Source organism: Mustela nivalis (assembly GCF_964662115.1).
Source record: "Mustela nivalis genome assembly, chromosome: 1".
NCBI lineage: Eukaryota > Metazoa > Chordata > Mammalia > Carnivora > Mustelidae > Mustela > Mustela nivalis.
In genome coordinates, this window is record NC_139020.1 from 193,576,728 (window position 1) to 193,596,519 (window position 19,792).

At 40.8% G+C, this 19,792-nt stretch overlaps 1 long non-coding RNA gene across 1 annotated transcript; it reads left to right on the plus strand.

Annotated features, from left to right (window-relative positions):
- Window positions 1-206: 206 nt before the first annotated feature.
- On the plus strand, window positions 207-19,653 carry LOC309870769. Its single transcript, XR_014314803.1, has 3 exons — window positions 207-597; window positions 18,852-19,085; window positions 19,275-19,653. It is a non-coding gene; the product is annotated as an uncharacterized lncRNA (long non-coding RNA).
- The last annotated feature ends 139 nt before the right edge of the window (window positions 19,654-19,792 follow it).

The following is a 19,792-nucleotide window of genomic DNA, read 5'->3' on the forward strand; positions in this document are numbered from 1 at the left end:
CTTCTATCATAGCAACTAGCCTAGCAACTATCTGTAGCTCTTCCCCTCCTTGCACAGCCAGCATGCCTAGGAGATCAAGGCCTGCCATCCGGACACTCTGTTTCAGAGGAGACACTCCACCACCCCAGAGCCCCTGACCTTGAACACTGAACAGCATGTTCTTCTGCACATTCGGCTGGATGGAAATAGAGTGAGAGGAGAGGATCTCTACCTTCTCATTAACAGGAGGGTTCAGGGTGTGTTGCACAAACGAGCTACGCCGAGGGCACCATGCACCATGCTGCTAGAGACGGATCGAAGGTGTTTTCATGCCCATGATTGGTATATGGCATGAGAGTCAGATTTATTTCCCCTTCCATACTAAATGATCCCACATTGTAAAACTACTCAGCAGTACTGAATAGACAGGGAAGATCTCCAAAAAAGATGCCGGGCCACAGATCTCCCATCTGCCACAACGCTGGGACATGGTGATGAATTTTCATGGGACGGAAAAGAACAACTATCCTATATACACCAGGAGGACAGCAAAGAAGGAAGGTCAGTGAGAAATCTGTTTCAAAGCAAGAGAAGTTCAGGGCACATTCACACTTGCCGGTAAGAGCCTGCCTAAACATCAGCTGTTTTGCAATTAACTTTATTTCATGTAATGCTACTCATACATTGTATTTAATGATAGAGTTTGTTGTTTGGACTTTACCAATGTTGCACTGAAATACTCGTTTGGAAAGTAAATGTCTTTGCCCCCAAATTAATTATTTTTGTTTACATGGTGTCCAAAATAATTTGGCTATTTTTTTTTCTAAATGAACTGACCTGCCTGAACTGGCTAGTTATGTTGTCAGTATTTGATAAATCTTGGAAGTTTGACGAGTTTCCTCCTCTGTAGCAGGTGACTGCAAGTCCCAGGAGGTCCCCTATTTATTTATTTATTTTTAAGATTTTATTTATTTATTTGACACATAGAGAGAGAGAGAGAGCAGAAGCAGGGGGAGTGGCAGAGAACAGGGAGAAGCAGGCTCCCCGCTGAGCAAGGAGAGCCCGATGTGGGACTAGATCCCAGAACCCTGGGATCATGACCCGAGCTGAAGGCAGCCACTTAAGTGACTGAACCACCCAGTTAACCGACTGAGCCACGCAGGCGCCCCAGGAGCTCCCCTATTTAAAGGTCTTCTGAGATCATACTTAGCTCAGTGGGAAAAGAGTTACTGACTGTTTGGTGATGCCTGTCATGGATGTGTGGCAGGGGAGTGGGGGTGGTGGGGGACGGTGCAGGGGTATGTGGGGTAAGGAGTGGGTGGGAGTAGGATTGGAGGGAGCAAGAACCAGTACCTCTTAAGCATCAAACCAATGATAATGCATCTGATGTTGATAATATTGGAGAAAGGGTACCGGATAATTGTTACACTTAAAGAAATCCTTAGTCATTTGTTGGAAACAAATGGTTTCAAAGGTACAAATGTACTATTTACATTTCTTCGCGGAAGGGCGATTGTTTTTCTAAGTACCTAGTCTTCTCCATGATTAAATGAAATGATTAAATAAATCAAGGAAAGAACACAACAGCCTCCTTCCTAGGATACACAGTAACCCTGTATATAAATGCTTCCTGACTCTCTGAACTTTTACAGCTGAACTGGCTGCTTGTGTGATGTGACCTTTTCCTTCCTACATTCTGGTTAAAGCTGAAGCGTTAAGGAACTAGCAAAATTCGTAAAAACTGCAAGTCAGAGTAACTCCGTGTTGGTAGGACGACACTTTGCAAAAGCATCACTTGTAATCACGAAGCTATTATAAAAACGTTTGAAGACGATGGAAGTGCATTAATTCTACCCAAGAGGGCAGACGCAGGAACGCGGCCTAATGCCATCTCCCGGAATGAATTTAATGTGTCAAAAGTTGTTTCGTTTAAAAATAACAAAAATGTCCAAAGATTATATAAGACATTTTAAAATTAAAAGTCTATGTGCTTGGGAAAGGAACAGATCCCTGGGCGGGGGGGGGGGGGGGGGGGGGGAGGCAGCCTTAATGACAAATACAAAGGATCAGATAAGTAACTGGGCTGTGAGGAGAGAGGAGTCAAAATGAACAAAAGATTCTTCTTCGTACCGACTTAGAACATAGCTGTGATGGCTTAGCATAAAATCTTAGGTATTTTGTCTACTTCCAATTCCGTATATCAAATTGCTTTCTAATGCTACAAGAGTGGGAAGCATAAATAAACAAAATGAAGGTTTTAAAAAATGGAGATTTGATTCTGAATCTTTCTAAAATGTTGATAGTAGTAGTGACTTCCATTTATGAATCCTGACCATGTCCCAAGCACTGAGCTAAGCATTTTTTTTTAACATATTACTACCTTTAACACTCAAAATAATCCTTGAAGGCAAGGATTATTGTTGTCCTCAAATGATAGATGAGGAAATCTCCTTTCCTTCAGAGACACACTCCCAAATCCCACAACTGTAATGAAAATAGCCTGTAAATATCCAGGAACAGAATTACGTGAGTCTGGGCTGTCTGTCCAGTGAGCTCTATGGTGTCCATGAGATTCGGGAAACAAGAGAGCCGCAGGTTTGGCTCAGCCCTCAACTGAATCTGTCTGGGCTCCTACCAGCCTCATTCCATCTGCAAAATCTCTTCTCGAAGCATCCAGACACATGACTTATTCTCTCATTTTCATCTTCTCGGGAGACTAATAAATAGCATTGCAAAATTCAAACGTTCCCTTCCAGATCCACCGTTTAGCATGTATCCATCTGGACTGTGTTTCAACGTTTACTCACACACACACACACTTCTTGTTTTCACAACGCTGGAATCACACAGTCCATGATCTGCAACACACTATTATTGTTTGATCAGAGTGCCTATCTTTCCACATCAGTATACATAACTCTTCCTTATTCTTTTTTTTATTATTATTGCTCTGTTCAGTTAGCCGGGATATATATAATGGCACATCATTAGTTTTTGATGAAGTGTTCAACGATTCATTAGCTGCTCATCAGCACACATGCCCTCCTTAGTACCCATCACCTGGTTACCCCATCCCTCCACCCCCTTCCCTTCTGTAACCCTCAGTTTGTTTCCCAGAGTCCAGAGTCTCTCATGGTTTGTCTTTCTCTCTCATTTCTTCCCATTGAGTTTTCCCTCCCTTCCGTGGTCCTCTTCACTAGTCCTTATGTTCCACACATGAGTGAAACCGTATGATAATTGTCTTTCTCTGCTTGACTTATTTCACTCAGCATAATCCCCTCCAGTCCCATCCATGTTGACACAAAAGTTGGGTATTCATCCTTTCTGATGGCTGAATAATATTCCATTCTGTATATGAACCACATCTTCCTTATCCATTCGTTCATGGAAGGGCATCTTGGCTCCTTCCACAGTCTGGCTACAGTGGATATTGCTACTATTCTTCCTTATTCTTTTTGTTTTCTTTTTTAAGATTGTATTTATTTATTTGACAGAGATCACAAGTAGGCAGAGAGGTAGGCAGAGAGAGGGGAAGGCAAGCAGGATCCCCGCTGAGCAGAGAGCCTGATGCAGGGCTCCATCCCAGGACCCTGGGATCACGACCTGAGCGGAAGGCAGAGGCATTAGCCCACTGAGCCACCCAGGTACCCCATCCTTATTCTTTTTGAAGACTGCCTAGAATGTCACTGAATAAATGGTCTTTTATCTATTTAACCATTTTCCCACTGTGCCACATTTTGTGTACCATTTTTGGCTACAGTTTTTTTGCTGTTGTAAGGACACTGCTGGAAACATCCTTGTATGAGTAAGTCCTCCTGCAGTGGAGATGCCCAGAAGTACTGCTGCGGGGGTTGAAGAACTAGGAATGCAAATATTTGATAGACACTGCCCAATAGCCCTCAAACTGACTTTCATAACCCATTTCTTCTGCTCTGCCAGTGTTCCTTTCTTGCTTTGGAACTGGTGTTTCAGCTGTCTGCCTACCCTCCCCCACCCTTATCTGTCTTCTTCACCTTTCCCTCCTCCTTTCCATTCTTCTATCTTCCTTGTCTACCCCCCCCACCTCAGACGACATTTACCCCACCACCCTTTTACCACCTGTTTACTTAACTAGAACACGCCATAAAGGCATATTTAAAATTTTAACTCATTATGAATGAAGTTCTCTGTTTCCACATATTAAATAAATAATCAGATAGTTTTATCTATCTTTCTTTCTTTCTTTCTTTTTTTAAATTTTATCTTTCTTATGTCCTACTTTCTAAGGAAAAAAAAAAAGGTCATATAACACAATATTAAGTTACTTTCAAAGGTAACTTCAGTTACCTTTGATTTCAGTGACCCACGGCAGGGAAAAAATGTTTCACTTTCACCCCAGATACACAACTCTAGGGTACAAAATGTCAAAATACAACCACATAGAAAATGTTAAATTCATTTCATTATCAGAAACTATTTTGGGGACATGACACTGAAACATCCAGATATTTAAACTTTTCAAGTTTTGGAAATGCAATGTCAGTATAGTTAGAAAAAGATATAAAGCTATCATGATCACAGAAAGCCCTTGCAAGAATTGTTGGAGTTTTTTTCCCCCAGCAAATATTTTGAATAGCAAAAAAATAAGCAAGGAGCATCTGTTTGACCTTCATTTCTGCATAACCAGTCTCTCCAAGGACAGGGATCCAGTCATCTCATATCTTTATGTCCCTTTAGAAGTCAGTAAACTGCCCTGGGCAAACACACAGAGGGCAGTTCAAGGCCTTAGAGCACCAGGGAGACAAATCTTGCAGATTTTTAACTTATTTACCCAGGGAAAAAAAAAGAAAAAGTAAAACTTGATTTTTTGTTTCTAAGGTATATGAGAGAAATGCAAAATGCCTAGCTTTGATGGAGAAATAGAAAAAAAAAACATTTATATGGTATACAAAGCAAACAAGAAAGTTAAAGGATAATAGGTAATAAATAGAAAAGTTGAAATTTTGGACTACATAATGCATATACATGTGCATGTATATGTTAGGGGAGGCAAGTTGTTTGTGCTCACTGAAAAAGTCTACGAAATATTGTTATCACTGGGGGTTGGGGATTATAGGTAGCTTTTTTTTTTTTTTTTATTATTCTTGTCTGAACTTCCTAATTTTTCTCTACTGATCAAAGATACCTTATTTTTTAAAAAATCAATAAAAGTTAAAAATATAAATGTTTGTAAAAGACTCAAGATATTTGAAAGTCTTTGCAAAATATATCTAAGATTCTGTCAAACTGCAAGTACCCAACATTTAACTTGGTCAATTTTGTTAGACCCCAAATTTCCACACTTTAACAAGTAAAAGATGGCTCACAGAATTGATAACTCATCCAATAAAATGGAAGTTCCCAGAAATATTCAAGATAATCAAGCAGTTTGGTTGTAGGTATTAAACAATTCAGTATTTGCATGTGATAGTTAATAAGAAGGGTACTTTGCTATTAAGGACTTGCTCCCAAAATATTTTAGGAGCTTAGGAAAATGAATAATTTTAAAGTGATTTAAACCAACACGTACCCCAAGTGGAATTTCTTCACGAACCGTACTGAGTTCGTTATATAAGCTATAGCCGATTTGGCTTGCCAAAGGACAAATGTGTTCAGATGCCAAGGGATGTTTGTAGTTTACACCTTAAATTTACTGCAACTTCAAGGCTATGCACTGCAGCATTATGTATAATAGCAAAAGACTGGAAACAATCCAAATGATCACAACCAAAAAACTGGCCAGATAAAACCACGGTGCATCTATACCACAGCGTACTATGCCAGTGACAAAGGAATGGGCACCACGTTTCCCCCCCATAGCATAATCACTAGGACAAAGGGGGGGACAAAAGGAGCAGGGGGACAAGGTTTATAGTACGGCATCTTTTGGCAAGAAAGGAGGAGGAAAAAAGTAAAAAATACATGTAAACTTAAATTGTCCAAAAATGAAAGGATTGGGGACACCTGGGTGGCTCAGTGGGTTAAGCCTCTGCCTTTGGCTCAGGTCATGATCCCAGGGTCCTGGGATGGAGTCCCACATTGGGCTTCTTGCTCAGCTGGGAGCCTGTTTCTTTCTCTGCCTCTGCCTACAATTCTGCCTGCTTGTGCGCCCTCTCTCTCTCTCTCTGACAAAAAAATAAATAAAAACCTTTTTTAAAAAATGAAATGATTGAAGTGAAAATGAATAATTGAAATAGAATAATCCCCCGCCCCCCAAAAAATTTTTAAGTGGTTACCTCGAGAAGAAGGAAGGGGGCAGGGGGCAAGGTAGAGTAAACAGCCATGGGGATAGAAGCTAGATTTCTAGAACTACTTTACTGGGTAGTTTCGGACTCAGGAACCCTATGAATGTTTTGCATACTTAAATGTTTTAGACAAAAACATTTCCTGGGTCTTGATGGAAGTTTACTTTAGCTAACAAAATCTTTCACTTTACCTACCTTGGAATCTCATCAAAGGAAAGGATGAATCTTTCTGGTTTCATTATTCCTGAAACTGAATTTTTTTACCTATTTGATCTGTTAAGCCAAAAATGTGTATTTCTCACAAGTGTTCATTCCTCACCTTCCAGGTTTTCTGTGCTACAGATAGTTTAGTGTTGGGGGAAAAAAAGTGGGTTTGGGGGAGTTGTTCTTTTATTATTAAGAATAGTTTTGTGTTCCCAGCAAAATTGAGAGGAAGGTATAGAATTCCCACACACCCTTGGGCTGCATACAGATCCACAGCCCCCCTACCATCAACAACCCCCAGCACAGAAGTACAGTTGTTACAATGGATGAACCTACATTGACACCACATTCACCCCAAATCCACAGTTCACGTTATGGTTCACTCCTGGTGTTATACATCCCATAGGTTTGGACAAATGTCTGACATAGACCCATCACTATGCTATCATAAGAGTATTTTCACTGACTTAAAAAAATCCTCTGTGGTCCAGTGACTCATCCCCTTTACCCCACCCTCCGCCCTTGGGCAACCACTGATGTCTCTATAGTTTGCCTTTTCCAGAATGTCATGTGGTTGGAATTAGACAATATGCAGTCTTTCCAAATTGGCTTCTTTCACCTAGTAATAGGCATTTAAGGTTCCTGCCTGTCTTTTCAAGTGGTTTTTAATACACCAGGATCATCCATAAAAGGAACTAACTTCTTATTCTTTCAGACCCTTGTTCTGATGTTTGAAAATAATCACAGAAGCTCATATTTAAAAGATTGTTTACTATATGCCAGGCACTGTAACTTTAAACATTACATACATATTTTCTCATTGGACCTGTCCAATGATCTGCAAGGTAAGTAATCTCATTGTTGTTGTTTTACAGATGAAAAGCTAAAGCATTGAGACCTATCCAAGGTCATGTGTTTTTTCTTAAACAACTTTATTGAGGTATATTCCACATATCATAAAATTCTCTCCATTCAAGTGTTCAATAATTTTTAGTTAACTTTACAAAGTGGTACCACCATCACCATAATATTCCAGAACATCTCCATCCTCCCAATAACATCCCTCCTGCCCATTTGTAGTTAATCCTTGTTCATATCCTGAGCCACAGGCAACCACTCATCTACTTTCTGTTTCTGTATTTCTGAACATTTCTTGTAAGTGAAATCATACCATATGTGGTCTCTTATGTCTGGCTTCTTTCATTTAGCATAATGTTTTTGAAGTTCACTCACAATTAGCATATGTCAGTAGTTCACTGTTTTTTATTGCTGAATAGTATTCCATTGTGTGTGTGTATATACATTATATACATATACATATATATATATTTACAAAGATTTTATATATATGTCTCTTTTATCTTTCCCACTCTTCAGCTGATGGATGTTTTGGTTGCTCCAATTCAGGGCTATTATGAATAACACAAATATGAACATTCATGCGTATTTTTTTTTTGTTTTCCTTTTCCTTTCTCTCTACCTAGGAGTGGAAATGCATATTCTACATTGGTTTTATATTTATCTTTTTGAAACTGCCAAAAGGTTTTCAAAGGGACTGTACTATTTTACATTCCATCAGCAGTGTGTGAGCACTCCTATCTCTCCACACCTTCACCAGCATTTGTTACTGTCTTCTTTCTTACAGCCATTCTAGAGTGTGAAATGGAATCTCAGTGTGGTTTTTGTTTGCATTTCCCTAATGACTAATCATGCTGAGCATCTTTGCTTAGTCATTCTTCTCTCTGTGTGTGTGTGTGTGTGTGTGTGTGTGATGCTTGTTTATATCTTTGCCCTTTCTTTTTTGATTTGGTTATTTATCTTATAACTCAAACGTGCTTGTATGTTTGTAAATTCTTTTTTTTTAAATTTAGCATATAATGTATAATTTGCCCCAGGGGTACAGGTCTGTGGATCATCAGTCTTACACAATTCACAGCTCTCAACATAGCACATACCCTCCCCAGTGTCCATCACACAGCCACCCTATCCCACCCCGGTCACTTCCCAGCAACCCTCAGTTTGTTTTCTGAGACCAGGAGTCTCTTAAGGTTTGTCTCCCTCTCTGGTTTCCTCTTGTTCCATTTTTCCCTCCCTTCCCCTATAATCCTCTGTCTTATTTCTCAAATTCCTCAAATCACTGAGATCATTTGATAATTGTCCCTTTCTGATCAACTTACTTATTTCACTTAGCATAATACCCTCTAGTTCCGTCCACCTCTTTGCAAATGGATGTTTGCAAATTCTTAATACAAGTCCTTTATTGGATATGTGTTTTGCCAATATTTTCTCCCAGTCTTATTCCTGTCTTTTCATTTCCTTAATGGTGTCTTTTTGAAGGGCAAAAAAAATTTTTGAATTTTGATGAGATCTAAATTATCATTTTTTTCCTTTTACCGACTATGTTTTCTTTGTATTGTACCTAAAAATCTTTGCCTCATTCATGATCTTGACGATCCTCTTGCACATTTTTTTTCCTAAGAGTTTTATTGTTTTAACCCTTGCATTTAAGTCTCTAATCCATTTTAAGTTAATTTTTGTGTATGATATTAGGTGAAAGTCTAAGCTTAGCTCTTGCATGTGGATATCTACTTATCTTGGTCCCTTTTGTTGAACAGACTATCCACTTCCCAGTAAATTTCCTTGGCATCTGTAAAAAATGCTGTACTTGTTTATTAGTTCTAATAGTGTGTGCATGCATGCGTGTGTGCGTGTGTGTGCACGCACGTGTGTGTGTGTGTGTGTGTGTGTGTGTGTGTGTGTGTGTAGAATGTGTAGTTATATAGAATATTCTAAATACAGGGTCACATCATCTGTCAATTAAAAAAAAATTTTTACATATGATCTCCCTGATATGAGGAAGTAGTGATGCAACATGGGGGCTTAAGTGGGTAGGAGAAAAATAAATGAAACAAGATGGGATTGGGAGGGAGACAAACCATAAGTGACTCTTAATCTCACAAAACAAACTGAGGGTTGCTGGGGGGAGGGGGGTTGGGTGAAGGGGGGTGGGGTTATGGACATTGGGGAGGGTATGTGCTTTGGTGAGTGCTGTGAAGTGTGTAAACCTGGCTATTCACAGACCTGTACCCCTGAGGATAAAAATATATGTTTATAAAAAATAAAAAGTTTAAAAAAATTTTTTACTTCTTTCCTTCCAATCTGCATGTCCTTTATTTCTTTTTCTTCCCTGGTTTCACTGGCTAGAACTACCAAGACCATGTTTAAAAAAAAAAAAAACTGACAACAGATATCATTGCTTTGGTCCTCATGTTAGGAAGAAAGCATTCAGTCTTTCACCATTTAGTGTGATTTTTCAATGATGCCCTTTTCATTGATTTTTTTTTTCCTAAATGCCCTTTAACTGAAGAAGTTCCCTAATACTCCAAGTTCGCTAAGAGTTTTATTTGTTTGCTTTATCACATAGGATATTGAATATTGGCAAATGCATTTTCTGTGCCCACTGAGATGATCATATGTTTTTTTCTGTATTACCTTTGTTGATTTTTAGGTCTTAAACCAACCTTGCATTCCTGGGATAAATCCTACTTGATCATGGTGCATAATCTTTTTGGTATATTATTGGATTTGGCTAATATTTTATTGAGGATTTTCAAATCTGTATTTATATGCAGTATTGGTCTTTAGGTTTCCTTTCTTATGATGTCTTTTTCATGCCATGGCATTTGTGTGATACTGGTTTCAAAGAGTGAGTTGGGAAGATTTCATTGTCTTTTATTTTTTAGATGAGTTTGTGCAGTATGGGGATTATTTTTTCTGTAAATAGTGAAATTTAATAAAATTGACCAGTGAAACTGTCTAGCCCAGGATTTTTTCTGTGCAAAAATTTTTGATCACTCATTCAATTTATTTACTTATTATAGGTTCATTTTGTTTTTTAAAATTTCTACTTCAGGGCGCCTGGGTGGCTCAGTGGGTTAAGCCGCTGCCTTCGGCTCAGGTCATGATCTCAGGGTCCTGGGATCGAGTCCCACATTGGGCTCTCTGCTCAGCAGGGAGCCTGCTTCCTCCTCTCTCTCTCTGCCTGCCTCTCTGCCTACTTGTGATCTCTCTCTCTGTCAAATAAATAAATAAAATATTTAAAAATAAATAAATAAATAAAAATAAAAATAAATAAAATTTCTACTTCAGACAGTTAGCTTGTGTCTATCTAGGAATTTGTCCTTTTCATCCAATTTATCAAATTCGTTTGTATAAAATTGGCCCTCAAAGTCACATGATTTTAAGGAGTGACTCTTGGATTTAAACAAAAGAAGGTCTACATTCTCTTACACCATACACAAAGATAAACTCAAAATGGATAAAAGACCTCAACGTGAGACAGGAATCCATCAGAATTCTAGAGGAGAACGTAGGCAGTAATCTCTTCGATATCAGCCACAGCAACTTTTTTCAAGATATGTCTCCAAAGGCAAAGGAAACAAAAGTGAAAATAAACTTTTGGGACTTCATCAAAATCAAAAGTTTCTGCACAGCAAAGGAAACAGTCAAAAAAACAAAGAGGCAACCCACGGAATGGGAGAAGATATTTGCAAATGACAGTAAGACAAAAGGTTGATATCCAGGATCTATAATGAACTCCTCAAACTCAACACACATGAAACAGGCAAACATATCAAAAAATGGGCAGAAGATATGAACAGACACTTCTCCAGTGAAGACATACAAATGGCTATCAGACACATGAAAAAATGTTCATCATCACTAGCCCTCAGGGAGATTCAAATTAAAACCACATTGAGATATCACCTTACACCAGTTAGAATGGCCAAAATTAACAAAACAGGAAACAACATGTGTTGGAGAGGATGTGGAGAAAGGGGAACCCTCTTACACTGTTGGTGGGAATGCAAGTTGGTGTAGCCTCTTTGGAGAACATTGTGGAGATTCCTCAAGAAATTAAAAATAGACCTTCCCTATGACCCTGCAATTGCACTCCTGGGTATTTACCCCAAGGATACAGATGTCGTGAAAAGAAGGGCCATCTGTACCCCAATGTTTATAGCAGCAATGGCCATGGTTGCCAAACTATGAAAAGAACCAAGATGCCCTTCAACGGACGAATGGATAAGGAAGATGTGGTCCATATACACTATGGAGTATTATGCCTCCATCAGCAAGGATGAATACCCAACTTTTGTAGCAACATGGATGGGACTGGAAGAGATTATGCTGAGTGAAAGAAGTCAAGCAGAGAGAGTCAATTATCATATGGTTTCACTTATTTGTGGAGCATAACAAATATCATGGAGGACAAGGGGTGTTAGAGAGGAGAAGGGAGTTGGGGTAAATTGGAAGGGGAGATGAATCACGAGAGACTATGGACTCTGAAAAACAATCTGAGGGGTTTGAAGTGGCAGGGGTTGGGAGGTTGGGGGAGCCAGGTGGTGGGTATTATAGAGGGCACGGATTGCATGAAGCACTGGGTGTGGTGAAAAAATAATGAATACTGTTTTTCTGAAAATAAATAAATTGAAAAAATTTTTAAAAATGAAGGTCTAATTCATACCTTCAACCTTTACTATGATGCATGCTGCCTCCCATTCATTTCTTACTCAATATGCTGGTGGAGAAACCAGGCATCCAATGGCAGGCATGACAATGTTCATTCAGCCCAGTTCTCAGAAGTCATAGCAATGACTTGATCCATCTACCAGGCACATGATGTGCAAAATAAACTGGAACATATACTTTACAAATGGATCCTCTTGGCTTTAAAATTCTTCCTAGATGTTTTCCAATGTGACTTCTTGACTATGCTCTGAAGTCAAAAAGCCCAAAAATCATTAGGGTCTGTGGAACCCAATGTCGTTGAGCAGGAGCGGAGTTCAAACATAATATGTGCAATAGTGAGCATTGTCTGTGATGAGGGCTTTTCATGGGCAGTATATGCTCCTGTGTTTAGTAGTTTTCTGTATTCCCATTACCTAAATGGAAAAAAACCTACTTGTAAGTAAACGGAAAAATGCAAATTCCAGAATTTTGCGGTTAAGACATTAAAGACCATCTAAGCTAATTCTATTTTTAATAGATAAAGAGAACAAAAACCCTAAGATGGAAATGGCTTTTGTGAAGGTCACCGAGGCACTTGATGGCAAGGTCTTCATTGAAAGGTAGTCAGGAAAACAGATGTATGGAGGAGAAAAAAGACAAGGAAAGTTGTTCAGGATGGCATGGTTATTTTCTCGGTGCATCACCGTCTTTTAACTCTGGGATGATTTTAAAATAACTATAGGCATATTTAAGAATCTCAAATGTATAGTATTAATATTTTTCAGGTTAAGAGGTCCGTGCATTTTTGGCCTTTTATGTATTTATGTTTAAGAGAATTCAGCCTAATGAAGCGAGAGGTCATCCTTGTGATTCTAATTTTAAATGTGTGCTTGATTTAAGCTTGTGATTTTAAGTTCAAATCATAATAAGTTTATTATGGAACTGAATAATTCAATAGAACTGAAGGCTGAACATATTTATAAGTTTAATGTATTAGATTTAAAAGAGTTATTTAAGTATTTAAGGAGATTTTGTTAAGCCAGACAGTTATAGTACTTAAAAGGAAATTGAATATATTAAATTTTTAAAAACAGTTTAAAAAGAGTTTAACCAAGTTTGTAAATAGGACCAAACATTAATCAAAGGCCCCTTAAAAGTGACTTGTATGCGAAATAGGCTTACATGAAAAATAATAAGATTTCTAATATAAACTTAAAAGCCTAAGAAATACAAGAGTTATTTTTATTCTAACTTTAATGTATCAAAGATTAAAAATCATGTTACTTATCAATAATCTCCTTTGTGCATAAAAACTACCAATGAGGACCTTAAAAATCATTTAACAAGTAGGAGAAGTTTATCTCTTGGTTTAGATAGGCTGTCATTTAACAGGCAAGTATGAAGTGCTTACTGTATACCAGACACTATGCTGGGTGCCAAAGATTGAGGAGTTCAAAAGCTTCTCACGGCAGTGCTCACATGAAAGTTTTAAAAGCTAACCTGTACTGGTATTAGCCAGGCAACCAAAAGTAGGGAGTTCTTAGCATTCTCCATAAAGTAAAGCCCTATTCCTATGCCAGGATACCATTTTGAAACAGTAGAACATAACAAAAATAGGGATCAATATTTGGCTTTTGAGTTTCAAAAACATCTCCTTACATTAGTCAAAAGATTTGCAAGAATGTATGGTAGGGAACAAGGGAATGGCTTATCCCACCCAACAGTACTCGCTCTCTCCTGCTCCAGAATTCCCCAAGCTGGGAGGGAAGGAGCAAGTGGGAAAAAGATGGGGCGGGGGGTGGGGCAGGTGCCGATACATCCCTTGAGAAGGGGACCCTGTACCCTATCGTTGTGACCAAATGCCTGGTGAAGAGGAAGACAGATCTCCTCTAGATAATTTAGGATATTTGAGAAAGGAAGAGCAATGCCCTTGTCCCCAGGGAGCTCCTAGGTCACAAAACCCAGAGTTCCCCAGGGCCCGTGTGGCAAGGTTTGTCTGGACAGAGTGATCCTTACCCAGTGGCTTGGAAACAGCAACATGATCCCAGGTGGCTCTGAAGGACACAGAGGTGTCATGTCCCCAGCCAAGTGTGGGACTGGCGTACGGACACTGAGCCGAGCATCCTCCATGCCTAGCTCATCCCCCCCGGGGGACAATGGCCCGAGGACGGAGGCGGTGTCCGGATCTGTACTGAATGCATGAAGAAACCCGGGCTCTGAAGTAAATGACGTGCTCAAGGACACATGGCTCGACAGCAGTTGCAGTGAGGACTGGAACACATCCCTCTAACTCGTATGTTCTGCTGCTCTCCCATTAAATTATATAGAATACCTATCCGCTTTCCTGGGAGATGGATGAGGTGGTGAGACCTGTCTTCATCCCTCGTAGCACGCAGAGAATGGCAGCACGCCAAAGGCAAGAACCTAAGCAGAGGAAAAGATAATTCGGGCCCTGACTCAGCATTGTTCTTGATGACAGTTAAGCTAATGGAAGCTATAAAACAAAGCCAAGAAAATTCTTTTTCACTCCCTTTGCTAAATAGGATCTGGCTGCTTGGGGGTCATTAAAAGGCTCTGGCACGGACCGTTGCATGAGCCCCACACCGCCCTTGAGCCCTTCTCGGCATTCCACCCCTCAGTCTGCCTAGTTGCACACGGAGAACCCCACAGGAGAGGGGGCGAGGGATTTACCTTGAAGAGGGAGATAAACTTGTGAGCATATTGTTAAGAGAAAAAACCGTTACAAACAGGGCACGTAGAAGGATCCGGTTTTGGCTACTGTGTGCACGTGGATGCGTTTGCACAAAGAATGGGCTCTCTCCCGGCAGTGGAATGATGGGTAATTCTTCTGGCTGCAGCGCTGTGGAGCTAGGGGGTTAAGACCCAAGGCCCCGTGCCAGCTGGCCTGCTTCTGAGTCCTCACTCTGCCTCTTCTTGGCTTGTAGGACATCAGTGAGATGACTGAAGCTCTCAGGGTCTCGGGGTTTTCATCTGTGACATAAGGGTACTTGCAGAGCCACTCTCACTGGGCTGTTAGGAGGATTCTAGCAGTTGTCCCTGAACTGTGCTCAACATATTGTTTGGCCGTGTGGCAAGCACTCAGTTAGTATATGGGAAGAATTCCTCTCCCTTCTGTGAGAGACCATAATCCAGTGAGAGACCATAATTCCTGGTTTCATACCCACTTTACAGACCACCTGACCCTCCCTCCTTCTCCAGCTGTGGAGTCCCAGAACCACGATGGTGAAACTCAGTCCAGAGCCCAGAGCTCCAACCATTCTGGTCTCCCTCTACCCCTTCAGGGACCTCTCCCCCCGCCTCCCCCTCCAGTATCTTCTGAACAAGGGTGCCTGCGGGGGTCTCTCTTGTCCCTTGTCAGTGCCCTCAGGTGCTGGGTGCTCAGACAGGGAGAATCTGGCTGGGAACAGCCGCGTCAAGGAAATCCAAACAAACCCCGTCAGATACTCCTAATCTGAAAGGAAGTCTGGGTTCCACCTAATTGAAGGCACTGACAAAGTAAAACTATTACATTGTTTTAAGAATCATGTCACAAATCTATATTCTAAAGAGAAATATTGTATCAGATTGAAAGAGAAGAGAGAATCAAGACACAGCAAGACAGACTTACCTCCATGTGAAGGTTTGTTTTTTACTCTGAGTCACAGGGGCATTAGACAAGGAGAAACCGAATTCCATGAGACCGATTTCAGGCACTAGGACCGTGCATAAACTGTTCTTTGAACTTGTGCCTCAGCAGGGGGGTGAGAGAAAACAAGACAAGACTAAAGGTGACTTGAAGTTCTTAAGAACTGTAAGCCTGAGGGCTATAGACGTAGAGAGACTTCGGTTTAAACACCCACTTCTTTACTTGCTGTGTAACCATGGGCAAGTTATCTAACTTCTCTGAGTCTTGGATTCCTTACATGAATGATGAGGACAATCCCTAACTCACAGAGTAAATGTAAGAATTGTAAAAAACAGTACATATATGATAGCCTCTTCCTTACTTAGAAAACTACATCCCGGGGCACCTGAGTAGCTCAGTTGGTTAAGTGTCCAACTCTTGATTTCGACTCAGGACATGATCTCAAGGCCATGAGATGGAACCAGGTGTTGGGCTCTGCACTCGGTGGGGAGTCTGCTTAAGATTCTCCCCCCTCCCTCTCCCTCTGCCCCTTCCTGCCCTGCTCTCTCTCTCTCTCTTCCTCTCAAATAAATAAATAAATTTTTAAAAAAGGAAAAGAAAACTGCATCCTAAAATCAATTAGCAATTTCTGCTTAAGGCTTATGAATTTCATTTGATGATAATTTGGCTCCGAGGAAAAAGAGTATACACAAAACCTGGAACATGAAATTATCCCAATTTAGATTTAAATCCTATGTCTGTTATTCACTTCCTTATAACCTTGAACAAGTTGCCTCAGTTTCCTCAAGTGTACACTAGGACTCATAGTAGTAATTAACTCAAAGGGGTTAAAGATAAAATTTGTGAAATATTTGGCATGATCCCTAACATTCTAAAAATGTTGGCTATTTACCTTTGGTTTTATTTCCATTTTCGTGAGAATTATTCGTATAATTACCTTGTACCTTTCTTTCAATTTATGCCTAAAGATTTTTCCATTTCACAGCATGGCACATTTCCACTGCAACAACTTAAGCCACGTAATCTTGGATGGGAGAAAAAAAAAAAAAAAAATATATATATATATATATATATAGAGAGAGAGAGAGAGAGAGAGAGAGATGTTTGCTTAGATGAAACTGACAGAAGAAACGGACATGAAAATAATAGAGGAAAACAGTTTCTCCATTTTAAAAGCACCTGACCCAGTCTAAGACAGCTCAAAGGGTCCATCTGCAGACTAAAGTGAAGAGATCACAAATATGTCCAGTAGAAAATTACTACTCAGTCTGCTCAGAGAGAGTCTATAAAGCTCCTGGCAGCCCAGTTAATTGTGGGTGAGGAGGGAATAGATGTTTGTTAAGCGCCGAGGACTACACTTGTATTCTCTGGCTTACCAGTCCTATCACCAGGTCCAGGCACATCACAACTAAAGCCGAGCACAGTGGGGTTCTTTGTTCTCTTTGGATCTTTTAACAGAGCCCAACTCGTCAATTTCTCTCAATAACCCTTCAACGTAGGATTTGTCATCATCTATTAAACAGAGAACCGAGGCACAGAGAAACTAAGTAGATCTGCCCTGGGTCACACAACTGATAAGTAACAGAGGCAGAATTTAACCCCAGCACTAAATTACATGGTCATGTTAGTCAAAAAGCTATACCATGCAAGTGAATCAGCAATGGGTTGGCCACTCTGGGAGAATACTATATGTGAGATTTCTATAGTGATTATGACACATCTTGAGGGGAGGGGATGGGGGGGTCGCAAGAGAAATCTGGCCACTGTAAATATTACTATTATTATTGTTATTGGACTAGGTAATACATTCGTGTAGTTCAAAATTCAGAAGGTACAATAGATATCCAATAAGCACCTTCTATCTCTGCCCATGCAGTCAGCATCTTGCCCTGGAGAAAAGTGTGCTATTAGTTTCTTGGATATCTTTCCAGAAATTTCTCATGCATATACAAGCAGAGAAATACACACACACACACACACACACACACACACACACACACACACATTCAAGGCTGTATGTTATTCACACATATCTGCACCTTGCTCTTCTCCCGGGACCCTGTCCTAGAAACCACTCCACATACACAGCTTCCTCATTTCTTTGTGAGGACGGCCACATACTCCATTGTGTGATTCGCCCCCCACAGATATTTAGATTGTTGCCAATAACGCAGCCATGAATAACTGTCTGTAGGTTATTTTTCATGTTTGGGACTACATCTGATAACATCCCAGAAGTGGACTTCTGGGTTAAACACTATATGTATTTGCTAGGTATTGTCTTCTTCCCCTCTGCAAAGATCACCCAAATTTCAAAATATGTAATCCCTGTTATTCTTATTTATGAGTGTCTGGATCTGTTTGATTAAAGTGTCCTTAAAATTTCCACTGCTTATCTGCATGACCGGAGATGCTGACAAAAGGGCAACTTCCAAGCATAGCTCGTAAATTCAGATTTTTATTTTCATCAAAAGTGTATTTCCCACTGACCAGTCACACGGCCAACAAGGCAGACAGCACCCCCTGGAGTTGTGCACAACTGTATGTGGCGGCCCTGGTTCTGCTTGAGATTTCATTTAGAAGTGTGGGAGAGGAGATGTTCTATTTCGTGCAAAATATATTTAAGCCCCCTCCAGCCCCACAGTAAAAACAGGGAGTAACTTATTGATGCTGCCTGATGTTCATTGTGATGGCTTTCCTTCTGAGAGCCTGCAAACTTCCAGGACATTCTTACAGCAATCTCAGATGACCTAGCTGAAATGACACATTAAACCCTGCACCAACAGGAAGGCCAGATGTTCGTGGCATCTCGTCCTTGCCAAAGAACAGAACGCGGAGTGATCACTGACTCTACCAGCTTTTGACCCCTGGATGTTAAATCATCATCCATAGGAAGTTAGATGGTAGTACCCAGAGAGCCCTGTCTTGGAGATGGAAGGGGTCAGTTTAGCGGAGCTTAGCTTCATTAGACTAAGGTACATTCACAAGCATTTATCACTCATCCTGTGTGATACCTAGAATGAGCTGTGTTTTGCTTTTCGGCGAGCATCCCAATATCCTAAATTAGACTGGAGGTCAAGCTATATCCACGGGCCTGGGCCAGCAGAGGAGGATGCTCAGGGAATTGGAAGGATCTTTTACACTTCCAGCGGGACAGCTTGGCCAACGGGGTGTTGGAAATGAGATGCTGCGGAGGCTGCCGTGTTCACTCCTCCCTTATCTCCAGCATCTTATCTTTGCCTTCACAGAAGAGTGACCACAAAGGAAGTGCCAGGAGGCCGGCGGGAGCTAAAGCCCCGTGGATGGAGAAGGATTGTGTCTAATCCCCAGCAGCCGCAAGAGCTCAGCGCTAGTGATAAAAAAGAGATCTAGCGGTAATCCAGCCTCTCAACAAAGAGACTTACCATCCTGAGGGGTGAGATCCACTCAGCCGTGCAGGGTCATCAGCGGATCTAATCCAGCCAAGCCTGTGGACAGATCGAGTAAGTCACTCTAAACGGCTCTCGGCTGGGGTTTCTGGGACTGATCACATTTTAAGAGAGTGAATGAAAAGAGGTAAACTGACTCTCTGGCCTGATTTTATGGGACTTTCCTATCTTAAAGGTACAGTTTATTAAATAAACCAAGTATGCCCACTGTGCTGCTAACCTAAATGCAACCGTTGCTCCCAGGTCTGGAAGCCTGTCCTGCTCCACCGTCGTTTCCCGGCGTTGCTGTGTCATGTAGCGACACCTAGTGGGAGAAAGAAGGGGAGCAGGAACCTGACAACATTTGTGCTTTGGGTGACTCTTTGGATGAAGGTTACAGAAAATGTACCTTGGGGTGGGGCACGAGGTCCTGTTTAAAAGCTCTTGTGAGTTTCCTTCCTTGCTGGTAACAAATGGAGCCTTTTCTCCTTTTAAAATATTTACGATCTGAATAAGGTGGAGAGGTGTGATGTCGGTAAACCCTGCTCTGTCCAAAACACCACCCCCACAGAAATGACACTCCTCTGAAGCCCAGGAGAAGCCCAGAATCCAGCCATGCAAAGACTGGAATGCCTAAGGCAGGTAAAGCAAGTAGCCCCGCGGCTGGTAAGGGGGGGGGGGGTTAAGGAGAGGTGTGCTAAGAAACAGCCTATTTAGTCGCATACTAGGGAAGCTGGAAAAACTTCTCTGCTTCCCAAATATTTCTTTCCTCGCCCCTCTAT